Source organism: Uranotaenia lowii, chromosome 3 (genome assembly GCF_029784155.1).
Source record: "Uranotaenia lowii strain MFRU-FL chromosome 3, ASM2978415v1, whole genome shotgun sequence".
In the NCBI taxonomy this organism is placed as follows: Eukaryota; Metazoa; Arthropoda; class Insecta; order Diptera; family Culicidae; genus Uranotaenia; species Uranotaenia lowii.
In genome coordinates this window covers 344,320,093-344,331,947 of record NC_073693.1, presented here as the reverse complement: position 1 = coordinate 344,331,947, position 11,855 = coordinate 344,320,093, and positions in this window count along the sequence as shown.

The window sequence follows — 11,855 nt, the reverse complement described above, 5'->3', positions numbered from 1 at the left end:
AGGACTACTTGAGTGGAACGTGTTATCGGATGTCTATAGTAGCGACCACTTACCAATTAGCGTAATTTTCCCCGGAAACATTACTCCCCAAGCTCGCCGACCGAGTTGGAAAATTGAAGAGGCCAACTGGGAACAGTACCAAGGTGCTCTTAGTTTCACTCGAGATGATAGTGTAGAACTACAAGTCGAAAAAATTACGAAAACTATTCTGAATGCAGCTGAACTGTCTATCCCTAAATCCAAGGGCCTCCTAGGGAAAAAGTGCGTCCCTTGGTGGAACCCAACAATTGCAGAACTTGTTAAAAAGAGAAGGAGTACACTAAGACGGTTTAAAGCCAATAGAGCACACCATGAACAGCATGAAGAAAACTTTCGAAGCGCAAATGTTGCTGCAAAAGAAGCTATAATTGAAGCTAAGAGGAAAAGCTGGCACGAACTTGCGGGAAATTTCTCCTCACAGACCCCGCTGAAAGAAATGTGGAGTAATTACCGAAAAATTCAAGGCAAAAATCGAAGTAGTCAAATAAGTTCGATATGCTACGACGGCAAAACAGCAACAGACCCCGAAGAGATTTGCGAGCTGCTCGGAAAAGCTTTCCAGCGAAACTGCATACGGTCAACATTTTGTTATGCACAAACGACAAATCGAATCTAACCCGTTGTTAATACCTGAAGACACAGGACCTCACAACCGGAGTTTCAGCATGTACGAACTCGAAGAAGCGTTAGAAGGACTCAAAGGCTCCTCACCAGGGCAGGACAATATCCATTACGGGATGATTACAAATCTCCCCATGGATGGTAAAAATTTTCTTCTGGACACATACAACCGGCTGTGGGAAGAATCTGTATATCCAACGGAATGGGCGAAATCCCTAGTCGTGCCGATATTTAAAGGCAAAGGGCAGCGCTCAGACCCCCTAAACTATCGCCCAATATATCTCAACAGCTGTTTGGGTAAGGTCTTCGAACGCATGATCAACAATCGACTAGTGCACCTGCTTGAAACCAGAGGGTTGCTTTACAAACATCAATACGCGTTTCGAAAGGGAAGAAGCACAACGGATCACCTTTGTACATTGGAAGAGATAATTCGTGAAGCGTTCAGTAAAAACCTAGTAGCACAGGTTGCCTTCCTGGACATAAGCAAGGCATATGACACAACTTGGCGCCAGCTGTGCTTGGAACAGTTGGCGAACAACAACATCGGTGGAAAAATGCTAAGTTTTCTGCAAGAAACTCTACGCGAAAGAGTTTTCCAAGTAACAGCGAACGGAAAAATATCAAGCAGCAAGACAATGGAGACCGGCCTGTGCCAAGGTTCGGTACTTAGTGTGACCATGTTTTTACTAGCAATAAACACACTCACCAACTACCTGCCGTCTAATATACAATGCCTGATATACGCTGATGATGTCGTTTTGATAGCAACCGGCCCTAATGCCGAAAGCACAGAAAGTAAGCTGCAAATTGCCCTAAACCAGTTAGAATCCTGGGAATCGAAAACAGGCTTCAAAATATCAGCAGAAAAAAGCGTAACCGTTGTATATCGTACACCTCGAAAGAAGAAACCACCGAACTCAAGCAACTTAAAACTGAATGGAACCATAGTGCCCCGTAAGAAAAGCCATAAATGCCTTGGAGTAATACTCGACCAGCACCTGAAGTTCCAAGCTCATGCCGAAGAGGTGAAAGCAGCATGTCAACAAAAAATAATTTTCATCCGAAGTATAGCTGCTAGAACTTGGGGGGGAGATCGGAGCACCTTGCTGAAGTTGTACCGTTCAACAATATTAGAAAAACTTCTCTACGCAGCTCCACTCTTGTCAGCAATGGATGGCAAAGCTCTTCAATCCCTGGAAAAAGTACATAATGCAGGTCTTCGAGCGATAGTAGGAGCATTTATCACAAGCCCGATTGTGAGCCTCCAGGCTGAAACTGGAATCCCTAGTTTAAAAACATTGATCAGCCAGCGAACTATGCTTTATACGGCTCGTCGCCTAGCCGTTGGCCAAGCAGAACATAACTCTGAAACCGAAGTCACCGGAGTGGCCGAACAAAATGTCAGCAGTAACAGCAGCAATAGTGACGAGGGTTCCAGTTCAGATGAAAGGTGGGGAGAAAGACCCAGGCCTCGAGCAAACACTTTCCAAAATAGAGGACAAAATGAGATGAACGAGCTAGATATTAACCTCCCAAGAATAGGTAGTTTTGGTAACCCAGAATGTCCACCATGGCTCAGGACGAAACCTCGGGTAGACAAAAGTCTGCACATAAAACTGGCTCAAGGAGCTACATCAAATGATCTAAGGAACACTTTTTGCGAGCTTCGGCGTACAAAATATCGCATTCATAGGACAATTTATACGGATGGTTCCAAGCAGAATTCTAAGTGTGGATACAGCGTAGTTAGCGAAGAATTTGTGCTCAAAAAACGACTGAATGATATATGCAGCATTTTTACAGCGGAAAGTGAAGCCGTAAAGCAAGCACTTTCTTGGATCATCGATCAAGGAGTTTCCCGGGCCTATCTCCTTTGCACCGACTCAATGAGTGTGGTAACGAGCCTGGACAAATACAAGATAAAATCCAAGTGGAAAGACCAAACACAAAACCTCCTGAATCAAATAAAGGAAATAGGCGCAGAGATAGTTTTTTGCTGGGTTCCAAGTCTATTGGAATTCCCGGAAATGAGAGGGCAGATCATGAAGCAAAAATGGCGTTGGAATTAGCAGAAGACGAACAACAAATCGTTGATCTGAAAGAAGTTAGAAAAATAATCAAATCTCAAATAATGAATAGATGGCAGGCCGAGTGGCACTCAAGTTCTAGTAACAAACTGCGTGAGGTTAAAAACACCGTGTTACCCTTCAAAGCTGTGTTCCAAGATAATAGGCGAGAAGACGTCATCTTAGCACGATTGCGCATCGGGCACACTCAGCTCACACATGCATTTCTTCTGGACAGAGTTGATCGCCCACTGTGCCCCAGGTGTAATGAAGCATTAACAGTGAAGCATTTTATGGCAATGTGTCCACAACTGGAAGACGAACGGAGAAACCATGGAGTACCAGGAAATCTGAGAGAAGCTTTGGCGGACGACAGCAGCATGGCGAAAAAAGTTTTGGAATATCTAAAGTTTATTCAGTTGTATGATAGAATTTAAGCATTATTGTATTCTTGATACATAGTTTGGACCGAATGATAAAAAGGTCCTAAATAAAACAAAAAAAAAAAAAAAAATTACAAAAATTACAAAAATTACAAAAATTACAAAAATTACAAAAATTACAAAAATTACAAAAATTACAAAAATTACAAAAATTACAAAAATTACAAAAATTACAAAAATTACAAAAATTACAAAAATTACAAAAATTACAAAAATTACAAAAATTACAAAAATACAAAAATTACAAAAATTACAAAAATTACAAAAATTACAAAAATTACAAAAATTACAAAAATTACAAAAATTACAAAAATTACAAAAATTACAAAAATTACAAAAATTACAAAAATTACAAAAATTACAAAAATTACAAAAATTACAAAAATTACAAAAATTACAAAAATTACAAAAATTACAAAAATTACAAAAATTACAAAAATTACAAAAATTACAAAAATTACAAAAATTACAAAAATTACAAAAATTACAAAAATTACAAAAATTACAAAAACTACAAAAATTACAAAAATTACAAAAATTACAAAAATTACAAAAATTACAAAAATTACAAAAATATCAAAAATTACAAAAATTACAAAAATTACAAAAATTACAAAAATTACAAAAATTACAAAAATTACAAAAATTACAAAAATTACAAAAATTACAAAAATTACCAAAATTACAAAAATTACAAAAATGACAAAAATTACAAAAATTACAAAAATTACAAAAATTACAAAAATTACAAAAATTACAAAAATTACAAAAATTACAAAAATTACAAAAATTACAAAAATTACAAAAATTACAAAAATTACAAAAATACAAAAATTACAAAAATTACAAAAATTACAAAAATTACAAAAATTACAAAAATTACAAAAATTACAAAAATTACAAAAATGACAAAAATTAAAAAAATTACAAAAATTACAAAAATTACAAAAATTACAAAAATTACAAAAATTACAAAAATTACAAAAATTACAAAAATTACAAAAATTACAAAAATTTACAAAAATTACAAAAATTACAAAAATTACAAAAATTACAAAAATTACAAAAATTACAAAAATTACAAAAATTACAAAAATTACAAAAATTACAAAAATTACAAAAATTACAAAAATTACAAAAATTTCAAAAATTTCAAAAATTACAAAAATTACAAAAATTACAAAAATTTACAAAAATTACAAAAATTACAAAAATTACAAAAATTACAAAAATTACAAAAATTACAAAAATTACAAAAATTACAAAAATTACAAAAATTACAAAAATTACAAAAATTACAAAAATTACAAAAATTACAAAAATTACAAAAATTACAAAAATTACAAAAATTACAAAAATTACAAAAATTACAAAAATTACAAAAATTACAAAAATACAAAAATTACAAAAAATTACAAAAATTACAAAAATTACAAAAATTACAAAAATTACAAAAATTACAAAAATTACAAAAATTACAAAAATTACAAAAATTACAAAAATTACAAAAATTACAAAAATTACAAAAATTACAAAAATTACAAAAATTACAAAAATTACAAAAATTACAAAAATTACAAAAATTACAAAAATTACAAAAATTACAAAAATTACAAAAATTACAAAAATTACAAAAATTACAAAAATTACAAAAAATTACAAAAATTACAAAAATTACAAAAATTACAAAAATTACAAAAATTACAAAAAATTACAAAAATTACAAAAATTACAAAAATTACAAAAATTACAAAAATTACAAAAATTACAAAATTACAAAAATTACAAAAATTACAAAAATTACAAAAATTACAAAAATTACAAAAATTACAAAAATTACAAAAATTACAAAAATTACAAAAATTACAAAAATTACAAAAAATTACAAAAATTACAAAAATTACAAAAATTACAAAAATTACAAAAATTACAAAAATTACAAAAATTACAAAAATTACAAAAATTACAAAAATTACAAAAATTACAAAAATTACAAAAATTACAAAAATTACAAAAATTACAAAAATTACAAAAATTACAAAAATTACAAAAATTACAAAAATTACAAAAATTACAAAAATTACAAAAATTACAAAAATTACAAAAATTACAAAAATTACAAAAAATACAAAAATTACAAAAATGACAAAAAATACAAAAATTACAAAAACTACAAAAATTACAAAAATTACAAAAATTACAAAAATTACAAAAATTACAAAAAATTACAAAAATTACAAAAACAAGCTGTAGCTCATTTTCAGTCCTTTTTCGATGCATTTTCGGATTTTTTTTAAACTTTGAATAACGGAAGACTGAATTGTTTGAGGTGAAAATTTAGTAAAATACGTTTAAGAAACAAAAGAGATGTATTGGTTTTAGTTAAAAGTGTTATGTTGCCACTCTAGGGACTATAACGGGTAAAAATTTCAGGGACGCATTATGGTTACTCAAACTTCCAGGATTTAGAGGCTTTTAGTTTCGGAAATGCAGGTTTTTATAAATTAAATTAAATTTAATGGTTAGGTTTCGCGATTTTTTTGCAAACAAAAATAAAACTATTCCATAATAATTCCCATACAAACATAAATTTTTTTGTATAATATAACAAATTGAATTTTTTTCTGGAACGACAATTCAAGGTTAGAGATACAGTTACAATCAACATCAAATACTTACAGCAGAAAATCACACTCATCACCTTTCTCGTTAACAATTTGGTCCCTAACTAGGTAAGATAAGATATCAAAACAGTAAACTGATGATATCTTGTTTCATATTTGAAATAGAGATTACTCGACGTGGATTGTACCAATAAAATTAGCAATGAAATCTCAAATTACTGGGCAAACAAAGTCAATGGAAACTTTTTTTTACGAGTGCATTTCGAAATCCTTCGACCCATCCGCGTTTCTCAGATCGTTACACACCGAACCCCTATCTAAACAGATGACCAAATGGATTATATCCGAGGTCGTACTTCCCGATCGCTGTCTTGCTTGTTTACTTGATGGAGGCCCCATTGGGACCTATTAGCAGTTCAGAGCAGAAAAAAAAAATACAAGAAACTATCCCAAGAAGCGGGTGAGCACATTCCCATTATCTTAATTACTCTCTTACAGTTGATTACTTTACCCAACGAATTGTGCCGACCAATCTTCTTTGGCGGGGACTCTGCTCTGGTCAACCAATCTCTCAAGACAAGTTCCGTTTCGCTTCGGTGCAACCGGAGAGCCCTGAACCGGTAGATTCCGGTCGGTCTCTGTGGATTTACTGCTAATAGGGACCACCTTCTTCCCAGTAAGAAAAAAAGTCGGTGCAACGATCCATTTTATCGGGATCCTAAAAGGGTTCCCGTACCATTTGTGATTCAATTTAACAGTAAATCTGAGCTTTATCGAACAGTGGGAAAAATTGTACATCTTGAGGAAAGAAGGCAGAAACGTATGTAAATTTTCATGATTTTTCTGTCAAAAGACAACGCACTCTTCATATCGACTTCTTTTAAAATTTGCAAAAAAAAATTTTGAAAAAATCTCTTTATTTCAGCTTATACTTAGAAAAATGACCAGATTTTTTTTCCCATATTCTACTAATTCGACGCTGTTAAATTTTGAATAAAAAAAACACCCGCCTCAGAGAGTGAGAGTTCCGGAGCAAGACAGGTACAAACAAACGCCAAAAGCTCCCGAATCAACGCAACGTGGGAAAATCGTATAAATCCTATGTTTACATTTCAATTAATTGATCTTCCTCTGAGGTTCTGCTTTCGGGTGCAGCTTCGCATTTTCACTCCGGACTCGAAACGACCTTTTGCTGTGTCGTCGTAAGAAAGGCCGGGCGCCGCCAACCATAAAGCTGGTGTTGGCTCCCGGGAATCGGTCGGTGAGAAATTCCTACGAATGCAACGATGATGGTGAAATATTCCCTCGAAGCATAAAAGTTCCAACACAAGAGGTGAAAAATGTAGGGGAAAAATTAAGTAATGAGCCCGGTTTAGCTTTTGCCGATAGTAGAACTTGTCTTCAGTTGTATCTGACGAAGAACTAAAATCCACCATATGGAGAGGTGATTGTAGAGTATAGATGAAATAAAAGAAAATAGAGGATAGACGAAATAAAAGAAAAATTTAGCGATCAAAGAAAACACATTTATGTTCAAACAGTTTATAATACAACATCTAATAGGGTTTAGGGGATGAATAACGCGAAAGTGTTCAAATCCCAGAAAAACAAAGAAAAAAAAAATCTAATAGGGTTTTTAAATTTATCGTGTACACAGAAAGCGTGCAAGAAATTTCAGAGTGTGCAAAGAAGAGCCAGTTGTTTCGCGACTATTGAAAAGTACAGATGCTTGGTATCTGAAGCAGTGTGAAACATGAAGACGAAATTACCGGCGGATTCGACAGTGATAAGCACAAATTGGCATGAATTATATTTCATTTATTTTTATAGTTTATAGATGACAGATTTGAGTATACACACTAAATAGGAATGTCATTTTTCTGCCCAGGATAATAAATCTCCTAGTTACAGGGAAAATGCTAAATTTTCACGCCATTCGAAAAGAAATGCTCTAGAACAGGGGTGAGCAACCTTTTGAACCAACGGGCCAATTTAAATTTGAAATTTTGTCGGCGGGCCGCACTTATAATAACTTTTTTTTCAATAATAAGCAGAGCTTCTTGGTATTTTTATAAGTTTCTGGCAAAAACAAATCTGAAAAAGGAAAGATAAATCGAATTAACTTTTTTAACATCAGAAATTCAACACGATTTTGTGAATACCCGATATTGAGAATGTGCATCATTAAACTTTTGTCATTTCTCAATTCTTTCAATTTTTTTAAAGTACTTCTTGGCAAATATTCGTTCATAGAACATTCTTGTTCAAACCGATGGTACTATTATTCGTCATCACTTCCATTGAACAATTTCCTGGAGCCTTCCGCAATGATATCTAAAAGTGTGAAAAATATGTATTCAAAGAAATCGCCGTCTTCTTAGCGTTGGACGTTGATTTGCTAATTGACTTTGTCGGATTTTTTTCCACAATTAATACTTGCCCTCAAAGCCTAGATTTTTTCCTTCAAACATTAAAACCCCCGTTCCTTAAATTGAAATTGAACAAGACGGTCGAAATCACAGAAAAATTTTCAATTTCACATATTTTTAAGCAATTATCTACAAAACTACATTCTTAATTCTAGAATTTTTATGCAGATTTATAATTTTTTTTATGTTATTAAGATATTATTGTGAAATAATTTCTTTAGTAATATAATGACTTTGGTGATAGGGAATGCGATTTAAAAGTGAAATAACTCAATTTATCGATGTTTGTTATAAATTTTCTATCAAATTTCTGAAAAAAAAACATCACAGATAATTGTCAAATACCTTTTGGGTCGAATCACAGAATTTCAGATCGGTAACTTTGATGCCGGATAATTCAAGTTGATAAAAAAAGCAAAAACGTTCACCCAGTCATTATTATTAAACTTTCGTAATTTTCGTCAATATTCAGAAATAAAAAATATTTCTCAAGGTTTTGGTTTTAATTTTTTCCAGTTTTTTAATGCTATTTGTACCATCCTTTGTGCCGAATTCGATAGAATAATTTAAAAATATTGTCTGCTGAGCTTTTTTTTATCATAAAACTTTATTTTTGCTTGAAACGAAAATAATGACTTGACTAACCGACTTCGAAATTCCTTTGATCATGATCATGAATTATTAGGAAAAATGTATCCTGATTCCTGAATAATAAAAAAAAACTCCAATATTACATTATGCCAATAAACAAAATTGCATTTATCCCTTGAACAGAACATAATAAATGCTTTAAAAGCTAGGGAAAAGGTAAACAATCTGAATGATTGTTGTGAAAATGCAGATTAGCGCATATTAGACCATGTCATATTAATTATCCTAATAATCCATTATAGAAAAAAGTTTAGGCATGAACATTTGAAAAAAGCTTCGCGGGCCGCACATAAGGGTCTCGCGGGCCACATGCGGCCAGCGGGCCGCGGGTTGCTCACCCCTGCTCTAGAATTTCGTGATTCTTCATTACTTCTGTATTTTGGGAACAATATCGCCCATCGACCACGAAAAATCATTGGGCGATAAAAAAAATGTGCGTGAGAATTTTGAACATTAAAAGCCGCTGATTACCTCAGATCCAATCATGTAAATAGCATTTTCAAGATCGTAGTAATTTGAAGTCGATGAGCAAGGTGCGTAGGGACTAGGAGCTCACGGCATTTTCGGAGGATTTGCCGTAATGTGAATATCTGGTCCGCCCTAGAGCGTCCCTCCATGAAGCCAGCTTGATGACTTCCCACGAATCTGTTTGCTTTTGGCGTAAAGCGGCAGTGTAGGATTCGGTACAACACTGAAGCACCATAACAATGAAGCTTAAGAATTTTTAAAACCAAAAATCAAAGACTAATTCCATTTGAAGTTTATTTGAATTTTCTGCATGATTTAATGTTCAAAAATTTCTTCTTCTCAAGAACCAACCGAATCATTTAAAATTTTACACTTACATATATTTTGTGATTCAAAAGGCATTGAAAAACATATGGGAGCAAAAAGTCTTTTTTTTTGCAGCGGTCTAATACACATACACATACGTCGAAAGCATTTAATGTGATGTGAAATCAACACTTTACTTTCCGTGCTCTGTAAAAGTGGAATTGGTGGTACCTGTCTCAAATGTTTGTGCTGATGTATGCAGATGATGTATGTATGTTGTTGTATGTTGATAATCCACCATGGGTGCACGGATTCACCGCAGTTTTACCATAGTAGGAACCGTCTGCATTCTTATGACTAATCTGAGTATCTCTTCGTTAGAGTGTTTGTGTTTATTTTTCACGAATGTTTCAATCACCTCCAACACCAGTCAAAAATTTATAAAAATCATCTATTTTCATAAATTTACTACAGGTATTCCGGCATCCGTGTATATACCTGGCTAGTTGACAGATGGTTGATCATTCAAAAGTATATTTGATTTAATTTTGAAATACAATTGGCATCTTACCTTGAATAGCAACTCTACACTCAGAGGAAATCTTAATATAAATTTCATAAGATACATCTTATGAACCACTTTTTTGCGTCCAAACTAATTTTTCATAAGAGTCTTATGAAATTCTTTCAATTTTCATACGATGTTCTTATGAAAAATAGAAGAAACGGCATTGTGAAAAAATGATGAACACATTCATTCATAGCATCAGTTTTTTTTTCATCATCTAACAGTACGAAGCAATCGCCAGTTCATAGTTATTATAGTTTTCCTTCAATGTTAAATGTTATTGTTATCTCCGGAATGGTAAGTTCGATTTGATGTTTTTGGTGTGAACGTTGAATATATTAGTAAACTAAAATACATTATTTGTTTACTTTTCATCAAGCTGATCGGCGAAAAACGAAAGGTCGAAGATTAAGATGCGGCAAAAAAAACCTTGATGGAGGCGTCTGTTGATGCGCGGCTGATGGTGACCATGAAGGATTTAATTTTAAACAAATTTGGCAAACAATAAAGTGAATGTTTTCAGCATGAAATATCGAGAATTTTTCTTATTAGAAAGTGATTTACTGTTTCCATTAGAATCTCTTATGAAAAGCAACAACCTCTCATTGAAGTAGGCGTTCATCTTCAGAATTCATTCGCGTCATAAGACAATCTTATGAATTTCATTAATTTTTCTTATGGCGCCACATCATAACAGAATCTTATGGCATACATAATAGTATTTTTCTGAGTGTACCTACCTTACCTAACAACCTAACAATGTTTTCTTCTTCTTTGGGATACTTTATTTGAATACTCCCAACATCATCCATCAGCCATACTGCCCTTCTACGCAAGATTGTCCCATGTGGAAAAACGAGCAAGCGAGAAAAACGTGATTGAAATTTTGATCTGTTTTTCGGATTTTCGTTAAATTTATGGCTCTTCCGCACCTTTCATGCATATTGTTTTTGTAGTTGGTCAATTTACATTGGAATCTATACTTACTTTTTGATTTTTTCCCCAAAGCAGAAGATAATCGTCAAAAACGCTTCGTGTGACACTTTTGCGTAGAATATGAGCGTGTGTTTTTTTTTTGTTTCTATGGAAAAACTGTCACACGAGCTCTTTTTTCTTCTTTGTTATTGTGCGGAAACGGGAAGGATTTTAAAGTTTTCCGGAAAAAAAATATAATTGAGCGTTCAAAACTATAGATAAGATGAGTGCATTATTGATGCTGAAGGTTTACGGTTTGGAGTCAAGTTTAGAGAACAGTGACAGACAGTAATGACGATTTCCTCGGATTCAATGACACCGAAATCAGAATTGGATCAGAACGGTTTTTGAAATGTTTTTTCTAAGTTTAAGGATGATCCGAATGAATCCGATACAAGTTTTTTTTTTAACTTTTTTTAGAACCATGAAAGAAATAATCAAGGAAGATTCTACGCGGAAGCGCAATATTGCGCATCGATTAATTGTTTTCCTGTGGATGCAGGAAGTATTGCCATAACCATATTAGCCGGGATGATCGAGCTCATTTGAATAACACATTCTGGAGCTTCGATAACGTAGGCCAAAAAATACTATAAGTATCCGAAAATATGCTTATTATGAGGAACCAAAAATAAGACAAAATGATGGATCTGAACCGGAAG